Genomic DNA, 18,458 nt, shown 5'->3' with positions numbered 1-18,458 from the left:
GTTAATTGCAGATATTAGGAGAGAGATATTAAGCAAATGCGAATATATTTCTATTATAAATTTGTAAAGTAAAAATATTTTTTTATTATACCCATGATGGAACTTTATGGATGGAGTTAATAAATATAAGTTTCTGATACTTTTACAAGTAATTACTTTCAAGTTTAACAAACATTAGGTATTTTTTAGAATATCGAATATAATTTACTTTCACTGTTACTCAAGTGTGTAAAATGAACCAAATACGCAGCTGGGCAGTTTGCTGTCAATTCTTAGATGACCTCGAATATAGAAAAGTGTGAGATATTCACAATCGTAAGAAAATGTTTTACTTATGGTATAGCGTTTACAACAATTGTAACACCGAAAATAGTAAAACAGTTCTAACCTTATACTGTAAATCCTGTCGCTACCATTTGTTTTGCTCTAATTCTTAACTATGGCCTTCCCCAAACAAGGCCTGAAGAGCAACTAAGGCACAGGCAGTTTGCTTACGATAATATTTATTATATTGCAGTTAGAGCACATTAAGGAGCGGGCATAAAAAATAACTCGTTTTTAATGTTTATGAAGGCCATTTGAAAGAGTGAAAAGATCCAAGAGTGGTTGATAAATGTTTTCATGTGTATGGATTCGTTCATTTACGAGTTCAAATAGAATGCAGAAAAGGATTCAAAATTTGAATGGCTCTAAGGCCAATTATTATATTAAACTTAGTAATATAAATTTGATTTCCTTACCTACTAATACAACATCCGTTAGTCAGCCGTTAATCAAGGCATTATACATAATTTCAGATGTCACCACACAAACGATGTTATCAAATAAATTTTGACAAGAGTTAATGACATTCCAATGAACAACCTTTCAAGAACATATGACATTTATCTGATACATAAGTACAAGAAGTACATATATGCCCAGAATTCGGGTCAAACCAAATCATATTCTGAAGTACTACAACAAATTCGCTGCAAAATTCAATAGTGATAACGTCACTACATTTCAGTACACCAAACCTTTTAGTAGTCATCATGAAAACTTTTTTATTAAGCAGAATCAGGGAAGGTTGCGACAAACTATGATCAAAGCAATTTTTAAAGCTCAAGCATATATACGGTTGTCAAACAAGTTGCCGCTGAGAGGGCGTAGTTYTAGTTTTCTTCGTCGCATCGGGTCAGGCTATACCTTTTTGGAAAGCTCATTTCACGTGCTAAAACGTGTTTGATTGATTGTCGTTTCTTTTAAGTCGTTCGTGAGTTAGSGCGTCGCAAACATGGAGCAAAATAAAAAGAAAATACGGCATATTTTACAGTACTACTACGATAAAGGCAAAAATGCATCTCAAGCCGCCAATAAAATTTGTGCAGTTTATGGATGGTTTCAACGTTTTCGTTCTGGTGTAGAGGTGGTCGAAGATGCGCCACGCTGCGGAAGGCCTGTCGTCGGAAATTGCGATAAAATCGCTGAATCGGTCGAAAGAGACCGGCATAGTTGCAGCCGTAGCATCGGTAAAAAGCTGGGCATGAGTCATCAAAAAAAACTTTATGAACAATTGAAAATTCAATAAAAATGCCGCAAGACTTTTTGACAACCTAATATGTATGTATGTACATGTTTTTATTGTAACATTTTACAAAAGAAACATGAAATATACAAACAAATGTATCAATAAATCGAATTTATTTAAGAAGTGTGTCCAAATTATTAATTAAATGTATATTCATGCAATCCCCTAAGTGGACGAATATTGTGGAACAACCGTCAGTGTTATATTATAAAAGTTATAAATTATATACCTATCTGTATATGATGTAGTATTCAAGACGGTACAAGTTTTATTTAGCAGTGCTTAATTCGGAAACATATGATAGAAAATTCATTCGATGATAATATTCGCTGGCTAAGTTTATTTGATCAATCGTTGAAATCAGCGCATTGCCGTAAATATAATGGAAATTTTGCTTGCTGTTTTATTAATTTAGTCTAGTTGAGTAAGCATTTCAAGGTCTTAATYTAATCGGCTAGTCGAACTCCAAATTAATTGCCAAAATTTCTTTCACCAATTGATATGAGATAAAAATCGCACTTATAAATATTATAGACTTTCTCAAACTACGCATGGCATGTATCTCTACTACAGCTGTGTAAAAAAAAACTTAAAGCTGCACCAAAATGTGCTACATATATTTGTTAAATTATAATATGTACGTAGTTATTTGTGTAAACTCTTCTCTACTGATTCAGTTGTGAATTAAGAATACAAATTTTTATGGTTTATATAAATGATAGAAATGAAGGAATATAGGAAGTTTCAAGTGATTACGTACGTAGTAGTCCCCCGCTGCTTCAACGCTTTTCACTAGACATCCTTTAAGAAAAGTGATGCTTGGTGTTTTAGTCATTATTCACAATCGCAACATTTGTAGTCTGCTCTTGTTTTGTTCATTAATTTTCTACGAAAAATACGAATTTCCCAAAAATTTGTTTTAAGGAAATCGTCAACAAACGAACCTTTAATTTTTATTTCACCGTCAAGTACTTGAATATAAACATTGTTTGCGTCATATCATATAAAAAGTAGCACGAATTCAGTACATCGACTAGAAATTTCTTCAAAATTTAGCGCTTTGTAGCAAAATAACAAGCTAGAGGTATTTTCGAAATCCACGCAACATTGTGCCACTTAGTGTGCAACCATTGCTCGATATATGAATTTCGAAATGTGTGAGTGGAAAATTATGATGACATTAAACTCGTATTAAAACACTTACGTTTACTCACAACACACTTACGTACTATGTACAAAATCATACAAGAATACTGGTATTTATATAGGGTGTTCCGAAATGAACGCAAGATTTAAATTTGGCGCCGTTTCAAAATCTCTTCCCAATTCACTAAGTTAAAACACTATTTCGACCATATTTCAAGCCAAGCTTTCATTATTTTTGTTTTTTTTTTTTACGCGTTGTCAACACTTTACTATATGACTGGCAAATTTAAATCCAGCGTTAATTCTGARGCACCCTTTACAAACATATTTATTATTTCATACATAAATAGAAAAGTATAAGCATATAGTCACCTAAGTAACCACCCACTTGATTCTGCGTTTTCGCATTTGATTCGAGTTTTCAATTGAAAAGTAAAATCGCTCAGTTTACCGTCATAAAAGGTTGGAAAGGCCGTATTGGCAACAATTTCAGAACAAAATGATATTATTTATTTTTATTACCCTAAGAGAATGTAGAATTAATATAATCATTTATACTTAAATTGTTTTGGCCAATTAAGTGTTTCTATTTCTGGTCGAAGGTATGTGCTAGTTCGTGGCCATTAACGTTCAATAATCAATAATAAAGTGAGGGGTTTGAGTACATCCGACTATTAGATACTATCGAAATGAGTATGAGTATGATAGTAAGACGTTTAAACTTCATGGCGTAATAGTCATTCGTCGGTGTGTCGATTGTCCGACTTCGCCTATATGCAACATTAGCTCGTCAGAATACCAAAAAATACCGAGAACGCGTTTACTAGGTTTGAAGAAAATATCGATAATTCTACTTAAGCTGTCGCTTTTCGAACAACTGGATTAAAGGAGAGACATAGAGTATTCCCGAAAATCAGTTCATATCATCATATCAATATTTTAATGTGCAATTAAGATACTATTGCGACTACTTTTGATAATATTTTCATATATAGTATGTATATGTAGCTTTGAATTTTATCTTCCTTTTTGATTAGGACATTTGCGTGAAATATAACACATGAAAACAATGAGTATTTACTTTTAATTTTAATATATATTTATTTATATGTGAAAATGAATGAAATGGAATGAAAAATCTTAAAAAAATTTAATTTACTGATTTCCTTTATTACAATTGGCTTTGTTCCGAATTTATTGGTCAATCTTAGTTAATGTAAAGTAAATCAAAGCAGTCCAGATTTCCTTCTTCTTAAGTCAAGCAATTCGGTATACTTATAACATGTCCTTAAGTGTTTACGTTACGTTATGAATAGGACTATAACCACGACTACTTCCTAAATATTAGAACTCCAAATTCCATCTGATACTTAATATATATGTAAATCAAGCCTTATACACGTTTATTAGGCTTCCAAGGTGGTTGGTATTGCAGATAAGGAGAATCTTATCACACAAATCTGTTAAGCTAAAACATATAAAGAGCTATAACTAACATCCAGTGGAAAGGAGTATCTGCGATGACAGGATGGCATTTTGCAAATTTGCCCCCAAATACGTTATAAAATTATTTTCGAACTTCATGTTGATTTTTTACCGCATCGATCGGTCAAAGCAATACATGCTTTATATAAGGTTTTTTTATTCATTTCCTCATACATCCCATATACTGAATTAGCCTCTTTGATTGCGTTTATATATTTTTAGAGTTAAYTAGGTTTATCTTGATATTAACTTTTCGAACATGCAAAATTAGTAATGAAACTGATTGTATGAGTTATAATATTCAACCGGCTTTCTTTCTTTTCTTACATTTGTCATTGACCTCTAACATTTTACTATATAATTTAAATAATGGTTTGTAATTATATTGCAACAAAATTTTTTTAATTGGGTACTTAGAAAGGAATGCAGAATTTATTAAAACATATCACTCATTTAACGTATTCAAAATGTTTCATATATAATATGTGTGTCAGAAGTTACATACCATACGATATTATTAATACTGCTAACACTATAAACCTTTGAGCTGWTAGATATTTTAGAAATCTTCAAATTTACATGTTTTTATTTATTTATTTTTTGTATATATAAAAGTGAGCAGAGAACCCATTAACTGATATGTAATGAGAAAATAAAGAAGAAAAAGGTTTTTAATACGGCTGTGAGTTAGTTTGTGTATGTGTTTATTGATTTTATCAGCTATGAAATAAGAGTAGGTTGATTTGGTGAGAACCAAGAGAAAATGAGAATATAAGATTCAAGCTTTGCGCATTCTGCAATTGTGACTGGCAGCATTCAGTTTGCAAATGGGGCAGGGCGATTGGGGGTAACATTTGTCAATATTCTAATCAAGCCGTTTCAAATTGCTGGATCGGTGATTACTTGAATTTAATTTAAAAAATTGTGAAATTTCATTTAAACGTAACTGTTGTGAAATTGTTGTGACAGGTTAAGAACTTCTCGCGAGTGAAAATCGGTTCTGTTGCAGTTCGGTCACTTCAAAGTGAAGGTTGTTCTTTTTGTAACACATAAATGGAACAGCTTTTAAATGCTGAGGGATGAGTGCTTATATTTCATTTCAATACAAATACGGTCCTATGCAGGCGTTTGCGCAATCCACACRCGAAGAGACATCGCAGAGGTTCAGATGCTGATTCGTTTACTGTTTTAGTTACCACTATCCGTCGGTGCTTCAAGTGTACATCGATTTCATATAAAAACCATGTTACGCCTTCACGGATCATCGTTACCACGAGAATGCCACACAGCCATGAAGTGAGCAGTCAGTGACAAGGGCTGGTGCGCACGCAACAATGTCAGGTAAATGACTGAAATACAACCAGCTAGAGCAAAAGAGGTTTCGACATCGAAGCCGGCTGCTCTCGCCATTGTACCGTTGTCATGGCAACGGTTATAATGTGTATTTATACCAGCCCGTTCAACTGGTCTGAGTTAGAATGAAATGGAATGAATTTCAAACAAGTGTGAAAGAACAGGAAGAGGGTGGTCCGACGCCATTATAGTTCCATTTAAAAAATACCACACTGTGTGCAAACTCAACAGTACCAATGAAAAGCAGCTTGTGATGTGTATATGTCCTTCTTTATTCAAGAATTATGTTTAGAAATATGTACTCCAGAACACAATTGTCCATTTATAAGGGTTAAAACACACACAAAACKGCACAAGTTGCGAAAAAGTCAACGAGAGTAGAGACAAACTTAACGAATGTAAGAAAGCGAGTAAATTTTCATAGTCAGTAGTGTAGACAGAAACCTTAGTAGGTGTGTCTTAACTAAATAGCAAAACAAAAACTAAAAAAGGGATTTAAAAATCTTTATTCGAAATGTGTCCAAGCCGGTGGAAAAAGAATTTCTCCTTTTTAATCATTTATGTATATTTAAGGAAGGTACTTATATATAAATATGTTGATAGACCCCGAAATATTAAAAAAGTGTGCTTTGGAGCAGATCTAACTAAATTATTCTAAATAACAATGCTCAAGAATTATTTCTCACTATTGAGCCTTTGTTGCAGTTTGTTATTGCCGCAAAATAATCTCTGGTTTAAATTTGAAAGATACAATGTTGGAATATATTGCAATTCTTTTTAGCACACAAAAAACTGAAATTTATCCAATATACTTTTGGATAAAATGTAAAATGCCTGTTGTAGCAATTTGATTTAAGTGGATGCCTYCCGCAAAAATATTCTATCTAAAAATTTGTTCATGTCCAAAACTTCACTGACAATTCTCTCTTTTTCAATTTTGAATCAAATATTTGCTTATAAATAAGTACATTACATCTAAGTAAAGTGTCTTCAAATCAAAGTAGTAATAGATATTAGTGTTTCGAACGAGTTTTGAAGTGATGATGCCAAATAGTTGTGCTACATTTGAAATATAAAATATTTAAAAGTAGTTTACTTTTACTATAAAAATATATAGCATAAATATTTTTTTGATTGCCCACCAATGAAAAAAAAAAAAACATACCCAAAAATATCAACCGTACTCACAAATACTAACGCACACAATGGTACTCTTTTACTTCAAAGTATGCGTGCGATTGAGGATGTGTAAGTGGCGCTCTATTGTCGTAGTGTAAGTGAGTAATTACTTCTCTTCCCAGTACTCATAAATAAGTGTCCTCAGATTTCTCTTTAAGAAAACAGTTCTCTTTGAAAAAGCAATCGCTCTTACATGCACCTGACCATAAATAATATTGATGTGAAGTGCTTAGCTTGCTTTATACTTAAATCGTTTTTTTTTTATTTTTATTTACTTAGGTAAATTTCTTTAATATCTGGTATCATGTCAAATATATATTTAACTATGCAAAAATCGGCATGATTCAAGTTTGGATTATTAGTTGCTATCGATGGTTCTAACCACCACTATTGCGAGAAAAGTAACCCCTAAATTGTCATATTCTGTTGTTTTGCTCTTTTGCAACGAATAGCTAAGCCTCACCGCATACATTCATGCAAAACGTTTTTGAGAAGATGTTGGCGTAAATGCAGTTTTTTTATATATCTGTATACACATCGATGTACACATAATAGGTTAGTTAATGCAATATGGCTAGTCGCCTTGTACAAAATCTTATTAGATTTTATTAGAATACCYCGTACTCCTACCGTCTCTTCAAATAAGATATTATCGCTTTTCTGAGGGATGAGACAACTTGCAACTCTGATGTGACATGCGCCGATATGTCATGACTTCTCCTCGATCCTCACTATTTACAATCCAGCATAGGGCTTTCACCTTTCCTTTTAATTTCCTTCTACCTTGCAAACTTAACCCCTATCATTTTTGTTGCTTTTTAAGCAACAAACTTGTGCATACGTTGAAGTATATTGAAAAGTACATATTCAGTTTATTTTTTCACCCTTAGGAAGTGATATGGCAGACAAGACGTCACCGACGAGGAAGGTAGACCTTAAGACGTCAGTGGTTGCTGTATTTTACTGATGTATTTGATTTTAGTGCATACGTTTATAAATCCATTTTTATTATTTCGAAATTTCTCTTTTATGATACAAATGTATCAAATGCAATTAAAAGTAAAATATCTAAAAGTCTGATACTGAATTCCAATTAGTAACAGTTTTTAATCCAGCTACTATATAAAAATTGGTCTAATATAGAAGGTAGAAAACAGCAACAAACAAATTATATCTCTAGTATTCATTGTTATTTAAAATTCATCAGAAATACTGAATTAGTATATTTCTCAAAATATAGAATGTGACTCTCCAACCCAGAATATGTATGCATTAGTTCGATTAGTGAGACTAATGTAGCATTCTATAGAAATTCTAATTTGGRCGTTTTGTCCACTTCAAATATAAGGCCAATCTTACTTTTTACATGGATTCTAATTAGGTTGTTATTTGTCTAACAATTGTGATTTAATGAAGCTATTGTACTTATTACAAGGCTGTACAGAATGAGTTCAATTTGGATGTTTTCTACTGTTAAAAAATATTTAAATGAAAAAGTTCTGAGAGAGATATCAACGTATATTTTTCTTATTATATTATATACATATGTATATAAATCTTATTGTGCTTCAGAGGTATATATCCATTTTTATACTCTTGAAAAATTTTGCTAAAGAGTTTAATAGTTTTATTCACCTAACAGTTGTTTGTATCACCTAAAAATAAGTTATGTATATGATTAGCATGACGAGACTAAATGAAATCTGCGGGAGAGGTTGTCTGTCYCTCTGTCCTTGCATGCTGTAACTTGAGTAAAAATTGAGATCGCATAATTAAACTTTGTACACGTGTTCCTCGGCAGCAACGCAAAGCCGTTCAATCTATCTTGGAGCATGTTCGTGGTCAACCACGTTTTCATGMGGCAAAGTGTCGAAGAGCGTTGGGAGCTCGTATTCGTCAAAGGAAGTGTGCAGAAAAACCGAAGAGAACTATGAATTATAGGGTATAGGTCTACATGGCAGCCCTTCAAAGTTTCCAAAGCAGTAGTTGGAAACTTGTTTCCTCATTTCTCCCCTCTGAATCCGCCRCTGTTTTTGTATATATGTATCTTCTAAACCACTAGATCTTCAATAATCAAATTAGCTTAGGGAAAATCCATTAAGAACTCCGCTTATACCGTGTTCTGTGTGAAACTCGGTAATTCTGAGAGAGAGACTTTCTTTCAAAAACTCGTAATGTCGGCTCATCAGATATTGTCAYCGTMCACGCCTCTGCATCATACAGCAGGATGGGAATAATGAGTGCCTTATAGAGTTTGGTTTTTGTTCATCAAAAGAGGACTTTACTTCYCAATTGCCTACTCAGTTCAAAGTAGCACCTGTTGGCAAGTGTTACTCTGCGTTGGATTTCAAAACTGACATTGTTGTTGCTATTAATATTGGTTCGGAGATTATCTATGATTATCTACGACTTCCAAGTTATGACTGTCAACAGCGACGAGGGAGCCTAGTCGCGAGTGCGACTACTGTTTGTTTGGTGACGAAAGATATTTCGTCTTGGTCGCGTTCACTACCAGACCCATTTGCTTCGCTTCCTTATCTATTCTGGAGAAAACAGAAAAAACGCGTGGTTGTTAAGGCCAATGAAATCAATAATATCAGAGTACGCCAACAACTGAACACTCTTATAGAAGATTGTACCTTCTCTATTTAGTTCTGCATCTTAAACTTTCTCTCTCTATTGGTATAGATGCGCTCGGAGTGACCCTTCTCTAGTCCTGACGGAGCTTTTTTGACATGCGCCGATATGTCATGACTTCTCCTCGATCCTCACTATTTACAATCCAGAATAGGGCTTTCACCTTTCCTTTTAATTTCCTTCTACCTTGCAAACTTAACCCCTATCATTTTTGTTGCTTTTTAAGCAACAAACTTGTGCATACGTTGAAGTATATTGAAAAGTACATATTCAGTTTATTTTTTCACCCTTAGGAAGTGATATGGCAGACAAGACGTCACCGACGAGGAAGGTAGACCTTAAGACGTCAGTGGTTGCCTGTGACCTGTGACCTGTTGTTAGTCGTCTCATCTTCTCATCATCATCTTCTGCCGGCCAGCTTGTTAAGCTCTTCGTACTCACTAAGTCGAACAGCCTCGACCCATTTGAGGATGTTTTCTCAAAGATGGCTTCTTTGCTCACCTTGGCCAAGCATGATTTTGATATTGTGGCGGGGCAGTTCTCATAAGTGCGCTCCAAGCGCTCATAGAACGCAGCTTTGGTGGTGGGCACAAATCAGCGATATGTTGAAGAACTTCGCTTTGGTGCGGATTTTGGCTAGACGATTATCTACAGGACCCGGCGACGAATCCCCCTCTGAGTATGCTCTCCTTTTCATGGCCACTGTAGTAAATGCTACAAGAACCTATCCACCCCAGTCCTTGTCCCGTCCATCACACATTCCAGGAGCATGCCCTTAAATCTTTATCCTTAATACGTTAGGCATAGCCTTCATGAAATGGGTATCTCTTCTGAAGCTGTTGTTTAGTTTCATTGGGGGCGTTGTTTACGTGTCAAGTCTCAAACTCATCGCACGATCCTGGGGAGGGATGGTTCGACTTATCGCTTTATCTCGCTTTCAAACGGATGATCTCTGGCTACTCAAAGTATACTTGGTCTAAGTCCGGAAGTCATGAGCTGTTTTAGACATATGTAAAAGAATCCTTTCTGGCCAACCCCAAGTGAATCGCAATCAGARAACTTTTCTCACTTGCATGAACTTCTAGRCATGACTCCGTCCTGCATTAAGATTCCTAATGGAAAAAATTGCAGTATAAACAGTGTTGTCAACTTTATACCAACTTATCTTTGCGGCCAAGATCATATTTTTTTAGTTTTAGTAATGTTGGTTAGTTAATTATGTTTTTTTATAATGTATTCTTTTAATGATGTAAGAAGTCATGCGATAAGATAAGATAACATTGTCATTCGCACTGCACATTCATAATTGGAATATTGATCTCTCGCAATGATGTTGTAATACCATCATATGAAATCAAAAGTGTAAAATAATCAAGTCATACTCATGTTATATAATTCGTTGAAAATTGATTTATAGTTAAAAGGGTTTGGTGATAAAAGTTTTAAGGATAGTAGGTATAATATTTAAGAAAAGCTATTTTGTAATATAATCATGTAATTTAGCGTAGGTAGTTTAGCTGTCAAATATATCCTGCWTTTATATTTTATAATAATATTAGTGTGAACATGAGTTAAAACGAACTACGATAATTAAAAATATATGTATGTATATCCGATGATATAGTGTGGCTGCTTGTTGTTGATAGGCGTGCCGGAATGGCTTGTTTAAGCGATAATTTCGTTAATAAATTATATGTGCTACATGTCGTCAAGTGCGACGTAACATTACAACAAAAAAGACAATTGCCGGGACCACAGTGCAATGACAAATCACTTGACAGTAAGCAGTGAAACATAAATACAAACGCGGCTACTTCCATATACACTATACAGCTTAGCTTGTTTATATGCAAAGAAACATTTATATACTTTTTCGTCGTAAAAATTTTTTGTTATGCTTTTTTTTTCATTATTGTCGCTTTTTTTTATTGTTCTTTCGATGTTTGCTAATGAGTAATATTCGATACGCCTCTTTTCAATGGCGGGTCGAATGAAGCGTTATCGTTGCTAGAACAGCTCATGCAACTGCCTGTTGAATGAATATGATATTAAGTATCTGCTTTGAAGAAACATTCAAAATGTGATGTTTGATATTGAGGACGCAGAATATGCATTTGGCATTGGTTTTCAGCGCTCTGTTTTGTTTACATTGATAATATCGGATTYTCTTAATTTACGATATAAATAATAATGAAAAGAGTTTACACCAAAAAAGTTCCATTGCTAGGGTAAGTAATCAGAAATTTCTACCAAAGTAGCATAATATTAGAAAAAATTAAAGTATGTGTTTAACAGTTAATATAATTAACAATTCAGTGTTTAATATATATGTTAATATATTTCTAGTGTCAAGAAATTATATGCAAATGTTGGTAAAAAAAATTATATATAATTGCGGCAAATACATTTTGCGATATGAGGCACTCAATAGAATCACCGAGATATTTTAATTATTAAAATATAATATATTATAAGAAAGTTAGTGTACATATTCATAGAATCTGTTGACAGTTTGTCTGAAGTAAATTTTACAATGACACTACAACTTGCACGCGCGGAGAATAGAAATAGGCGTCAATGTGCAACATGGAATAGTAGACATTGCAATTCAGATTTCCAGTCTGTCAGTCCGCGGGTATAAGTACATATTTGTAATGAAAGATAGCCGCTGATTGACGATAACCGGTAGTGACGGATTCACGAATTTCAGACTATAAAATAAATTAATATAGACTTTTCATGAATGTTAAAGATGTGCAATAAACATGAGACGAATATTTCACACAACTTAAACAAGTAATCACAAAATAAAAAAAATTAAAAAATGTTGCATAAGAATTCAAGATTATTTACTTCTTACTTATTCATTATACTCAACCAAATGCACGGAATTTGGTAAATTGGGAGTATGATTTCGTAAATACATTAAAATACCATATATATTATCTCGTATAAGCGGTTAAAAATTGCTAATAATATAGGCTAGTCTGAACAGATAGGATTTACTTTTGGTATTAAACTACACTAAGCTGAGAACATATTTCCACGCAATGTTTTTCAGATACCTTACACTCCTCATCAACAAAATTTTTTTTAAATATCTCAAAGGTTGATTACATCAAAAAGATAGTCATAGGCTTTGACCATTTTACTGATTTGTAAGAGACACGCCCATTAAAAGTTTTAAACTGCAGACTACTTCGATAGCCCGTACCGATTTGTAACTACATATGTTACAGCACTTTATAGATTTTTGATTAACGGCACTTTCTAAAGGTGGCAACAGCCCGACTTCGGACGACTGTCTTTCCCCCTAATATTGATTTCAAGTAAGAGGTGTACAAAGTTTCATAAATTTTTATTCAGGTTATGAGTCTTACTACRTATACATATGTCAAGTTTCAAACAACACCTATGTGAATAAAACTTTCCATACTCTGCAGCAACATGTCGCGTGAGCACAAAAGTTTGTTGACCATAAAAAGAGATAGGACCTTACAGTCCAATTTAAGACGATTTTCTCAGAACCAATAAAACCGTTTAGTTCCGTAATTTATTCATACTAATATTTTAAGACATGCTTACACTTATCGTAAGAAGCCATAGTTTTGATATTGATATATATGTCTATGAGAATATCGGAACATTTTTGAAATCAAATAACAATTAATAAAATTTTTGAAAAGTACTCATGTATACATATATTCTGGATTACTTTAAAACTTTGAAAACAAAGACTTTCTACTTATTTTTCATCTTAATGTTTCTCCTATATATTACAATTATCTGTTATGTTATTATGCAGCTAAGCCGGTGTAAAAATTAGTTGAGCTAACTATGTTTGCAATTGGATGATTAAAATAGCAACCTTGAAAAGATAGAGAGGAACTAGTTCGGGTGTTATCGAAGTTTTTATACTCTTGCAATTTCACCAGGGAATATATTCAAGTGTGGACAAAACTTCAAAATTTGCTCGCTTCTGATTCGGCTGCTTTTAAATATTTTGAAAAGGATTTTTGAGTGCTGCGTACTCTTCTTGTATTTAACAGCAATATACATTGAGTAGTACCAGTTCTTCATCTTCAAATATTTTTGGAACACTTTCTCGAATTAATAGCTTTTGTTAAAGTGTTTTGTTGTTGGTTATCAATAAGGTTTCTCGGTTCTAGCCTAATTACTATGACTGGATAATAAATATTGAGAGGGTAATGCAGCATTCTAAGTAATCTCCTCAATCTCTTCTACTGAAGAAAGTTCTGCCGGCAGCCAAACGAGCCCCTAGGGCATAGCGAAAGTAACCGATTCTTCATTGGTACACCTAAAAAGATAATGACGATTTTATTCTTTTTTGGCATTTTATAAGAAAAATATGCTGCGTGAGTTTCATGAGGAACATATTGGCCGACATTTATCATAAAATTTTTATACTAACTCCACTGAAGCCGCTTCGTACAATCTTGGTGGTGAATTTAATGCTGCTGAAGAATTTATTACTCACTTTCAAACAGTCTCAAAATATACCGAAATCATTCGTTTCAAAGTTAAGTTGATATATATTTGGAGCTTTTTGAGATATACACATCAAACCTGTTAAAAAACGGAGCCTTTTAAAAACTTTCAATTTGCTGGCGCCCCTCTCTGCTGTGGTTCACATCACCAAACTACAAATTTTTTATAGCTTCTTGTAAGTTTTTCCTTAATGGAAGTGTAGAAAGTTTCATCATAATACTCAGTTTTTGTTCAAGGTACCGCTTGCACAGACAGATTATCAACTCGTAAAGTCATCCGGATTATTTCTATACTTATAACTACAGTATAAACTCGGTAACCGCAACCCTCGATACACGCAACTCCTCGATTCTTGGAACATTATAAAATGAAGCATTGTAATCTTTATAAGCGCAACTACTCAAAAATATTGACCTAGATATGTTTTGCTTCAGTTATTTTTTTTTTTTGTCGTTTTCTTATTATGGAATTTTTTGTTATGTATTCACAAACTGATCGTTATTTTACAGTTGCTCTGTCGATTTTGCTATTTTTGTGTGTGTTTTAAGAGCAATTGTTAACAAATTACTTTCACTATCAGTATATTTTTTTTTTTTGAAATTTTGGATAAACTAGAAAGTGGTGTATCGACAAAAGCTCTTTGTATTGATTATAAAATTCACAATAACGAGAATAAGGAAGAAAAAAGCTTGTATACTTAAATATGCCACAAATATGGAAGCTGGGCCAGGAAAGCTGGGCCTTAAAATCTTGTGAATACCCAAAAATGGAAAAGGCTCAAGTAGTTTTTGAAACGAAGGAGTGAAAATGTGCCTAAATTCATCGATATTGTCAAAGCAAAATCTCGCAAACTCCATGAGAAAAGACAGGATGATTTTATGCAAGTAATGGTTGGGTATCTAATTTCAAAAAGCGATATGACCTCCGCCACTTGAAAAGTTAAAGTTAAGCTCTTTGTCATTGGAAAAGCAAAAACCCCAGAGAATTCAAAAATTGCCCGTTGTTTACAAGGCTAACAAGAATTCGTGGATGACTTATTCGAAGACTGGTTTCATCCTAGGTTTGTTCCTGAGGTGAGTCATACGAAATGTATTGAATTTTTCTTTAAAATTTTATTGTATTTTTTTGGATTGTTGTAGGAACGCGAATTTCTAGAATCTAAGGGACTTCCCAAAAAAGCCCTATTGGTCTTGGATAACGCCCCGTGTCATCCTAAAGACAATGAGATGAAAAGTTATGATAGAATGATAACCGTTATGAGTCTTCCACCTAACTGTACCGCAATTCTCCAACCAATAGACAAAAAGGTTATTAACTTAATAAAAGTCTATTACAAACTTTTTTTGGCGCGTTTATTAGGGAATAAACCACTCATCTGGAAGAAAAAGTAAAGGAATTCAACTTAAGACGTGCTATCTGTCTTCTTGCTAGTTCATGGGAAAAAGTGTCAGCAAGCTCCATTCGCTGGAATATGTTAATGAAACCAGATGTTGAGTGGAGTGAAGAGGACGATATTCCTTTCAGCATTCTAAAATGAGAAATTGAAAATGAACGCGAAATCCTTGCATCAATGCTTTAAGAACTTGTACCAAATGATTCGTTCACAAATGAAGAGCTAAATGAATGGGTGCGCGAAAGTGTTGCTTATCAAGGAGTGGAKAAAGAAGCCGTAGATATTGAAAATTCTGATAATAGCGAAGTGGATGTTGTTCCACCTCCTAAAATAAAAGGATCAGTTGCTATGCAATCTTTTAACACATGCATTCAGTGGGCTGAGGAAAACGATATWCCAATAAAAGACATTATATTTCTGAAGGAGCTTCGTGAAAGGACTATAATAAAACCCCTTAATAAGAAAAAAGTGCAGACAACAATACCCAATATGTTTAAATAATACAATTTTTAATAAAAAAATAAGATTTCTATATCATAAAACGATTTTCATTTGTCATATTTCTTGTTATATATTTTTTCTCGCTGGGTGCAACTACCTCAATAAGTGCAACTACCTAGATTTCTATTAGTTACTATTGCCGAGTTTGTACTGCATTATTATATCCTTTAGCCACATGTTGTGAAATTATAAAAACTAAACTTGTTGTAAATAGCCTTAATGGTTGTAAAACAACCTGGTACCTTACTTAAACGAAGATCTTAATAAAAAATATTTGGTGTATTAGGAAAATCATAAGAAAAGTACTCATTTTCTTAGTATTATTGTCATTACTTCTTCGACGACTTCTTGGGAGGAAATATCTTCCTAACATGTTCCATTTATTACATGCTTGTCCTATTACGCAGCGTAATAGCAGTAGTTGACATCTTGCTTTCAGTAATTTTCTGCACTATTACTTTACACAGTGAAATTAAAGTTTCAGTTGTAATTTTATAAAAGATCGCAAGTGGGTTAGCAATACCCTATTGTAAATGAGATTGGTACATTTCGAATATGTGACAACATAGAAAATGAAATCAATGTATTGAGTAATAAAAGCTTTACACGAAAACTTATCACCACTTCCACAGACCCTTTTCATGGATATTATTTTGTATTTTTGTCTAGTAGTATTCAAGGACTTTTAACTAAATTAATAATAAATCTGTAAACCAAATAGACTTTTGTTAATATATATATACACGCGTTCGTATATATTGCTTACGAGAAGTTTGAGAGTTATTCAATACATACCTTATATGGAATTATAACTGTAAACAGTTAAATCAGTTGTAATCCTCAACGAATCTTTCATAACACTTGTGCAATTAAAGAATCTGCACTATTACAAGGTATCTTATTTATTTCTTTTATGTACGGGTATATATAGTCATACATACATATAATTTTCGAATAACGCAATAGCAACTACAGCTACGAACCTTGTGCTTGGTGCCAAAGTGGCTAGCCACAATCAAGGGACGAATTTCATTTTCGTTCCGCAGCATATTTCTGGTATTTATTTCTAAAGATCTTATTAGGATTTTGTTGTGATATAAAGGAAGTATGAGAAAAAGTGTGACGTAATTGTGTAGGTACTGTATAAGAATTTCAAAATGAGGAAAATGTATCCAACGTCAATCGATCGTGTCATCTTGCCAATCAACATCATCTGCTTGTTATTTGATTATCTAATTTATGAGTATTGCAAACATTATTTGTGGCACTGAGCATCACCATGCGTACATTGTTTTTTTAATTAGTTTGGCGAACAATRCAAAAATAATGTCTGGTAACTCCATCAGGCCAATTGCCAACAAGTTTAGTCAACTACAATAGGAAGCCAGCAGCAGCCAATGCATTTAAGTTGATTGCATTAATAAATGGAACATATCGTCACCTAAATGCAAAATAACGTATCGTCAAAAAATTCGAAATTGAGTGTCTTATTGATTACGCTTCACTACTTCAAATTACATACATAATATTACATATGTTYAACATTTTCAGGTTCTGYRSTCAGAYATAAACCAGTTTTAACCAATATGAAAATTTTGCTTCACTCATGTTCCATTTTATTTCGGGTTTCATTCATCTCACTGTAAATTTCCGAAACTGTTGTTACGTTATTTTACAATTCATTTGTTTTCGATTGCAATATGAACTTATTCCATATGTTATATGAACTGAATTTTTCATATTCTTGAGTAGCCGTTTTCCGGCGGCATATGTGTACATATGTATTTATATACTACATATGTATATAGTTTCAATTAAAAACCAAAAATTAATGCTCATGAAAGAAGAGAAAAACTTAATCAACTTTTAGTTTTAAAAGGTAAAAACAATTTTGTGACAGTGGCTGTAATCTTCTTTATGAAGCTGTCTATGTCGTGGATATACTAATTGTTTATTTTGTAACGTTTTTATTAACAGCTTCGGTCAGGTGTTTCTTTTATTTAACTTTAAACCAAAACTCGCATCATAACTTAAAAAATATGTTTTTAAAGAAATCAATAAAATAGAAAAATAATGATTTTGTAATATTAAAGAGGAATTATTTTTTCATATATAGTATAATAATGTTATTTGTTAAATTGAGATTAGGTAAGCATTTTATAATGGAAAGTCGGTTATTATTATATTCTATTCTTTGCTTAAACTGTGTAATTGTATGATACTTGTTTACCATGAATTATACACTATGCAACTTTTTATTCCCATTTCTTATTATCTCATCAACTTTTCCCTACATATGTATTAAGTTGTAATGTTTCCATAATATATTGTGATTTGTTGTGTACTTCAGGAAAAAGGGCCAATAGCGTGACACGTTGAACACCATAATTAAACAGTATTAGAGCACAGGTTACCAGATAGGAAATAAATACGGCTAAAACTAATGCCAATACAGTCAAAACTAGATTCAAAAATTTTCAATTTCGGCATTCGTATATATACTTTGCAAAGATCGTGTATATATTGTATTGTAAAACAATTGTGCAACGGATTAATACTATATAATGTGTTAAGATAGCCTTTTATTTGGTCTGGAATAACTAAAATTGAATGGTTGTAAAATCCTTATCAAAAATTACTTGTTGTTGATATACAGCATAGGTACCATAATTAGCCTTTTTAAAT

At 33.0% G+C, this 18,458-nt stretch overlaps 1 long non-coding RNA gene across 1 annotated transcript in view; it reads left to right on the top strand.

Moving 5' to 3' along the window:
* The window catches only part of LOC108965037, a 94,587-nt gene that overhangs the window by 60,335 nt on the left and 15,794 nt on the right, over nt 1–18,458 (top strand). The gene's annotated exons all lie outside the window — the stretch shown is intronic.

This window comes from Bactrocera latifrons, unplaced genomic scaffold, assembly GCF_001853355.1.
Source record: "Bactrocera latifrons isolate USDA-ARS-PBARC rearing strain unplaced genomic scaffold, ASM185335v1 scaffold_132, whole genome shotgun sequence".
Classification (NCBI taxonomy): domain Eukaryota; kingdom Metazoa; phylum Arthropoda; class Insecta; order Diptera; family Tephritidae; genus Bactrocera; species Bactrocera latifrons.
This window is presented reverse-complemented; position numbering and strand designations above follow the sequence as displayed.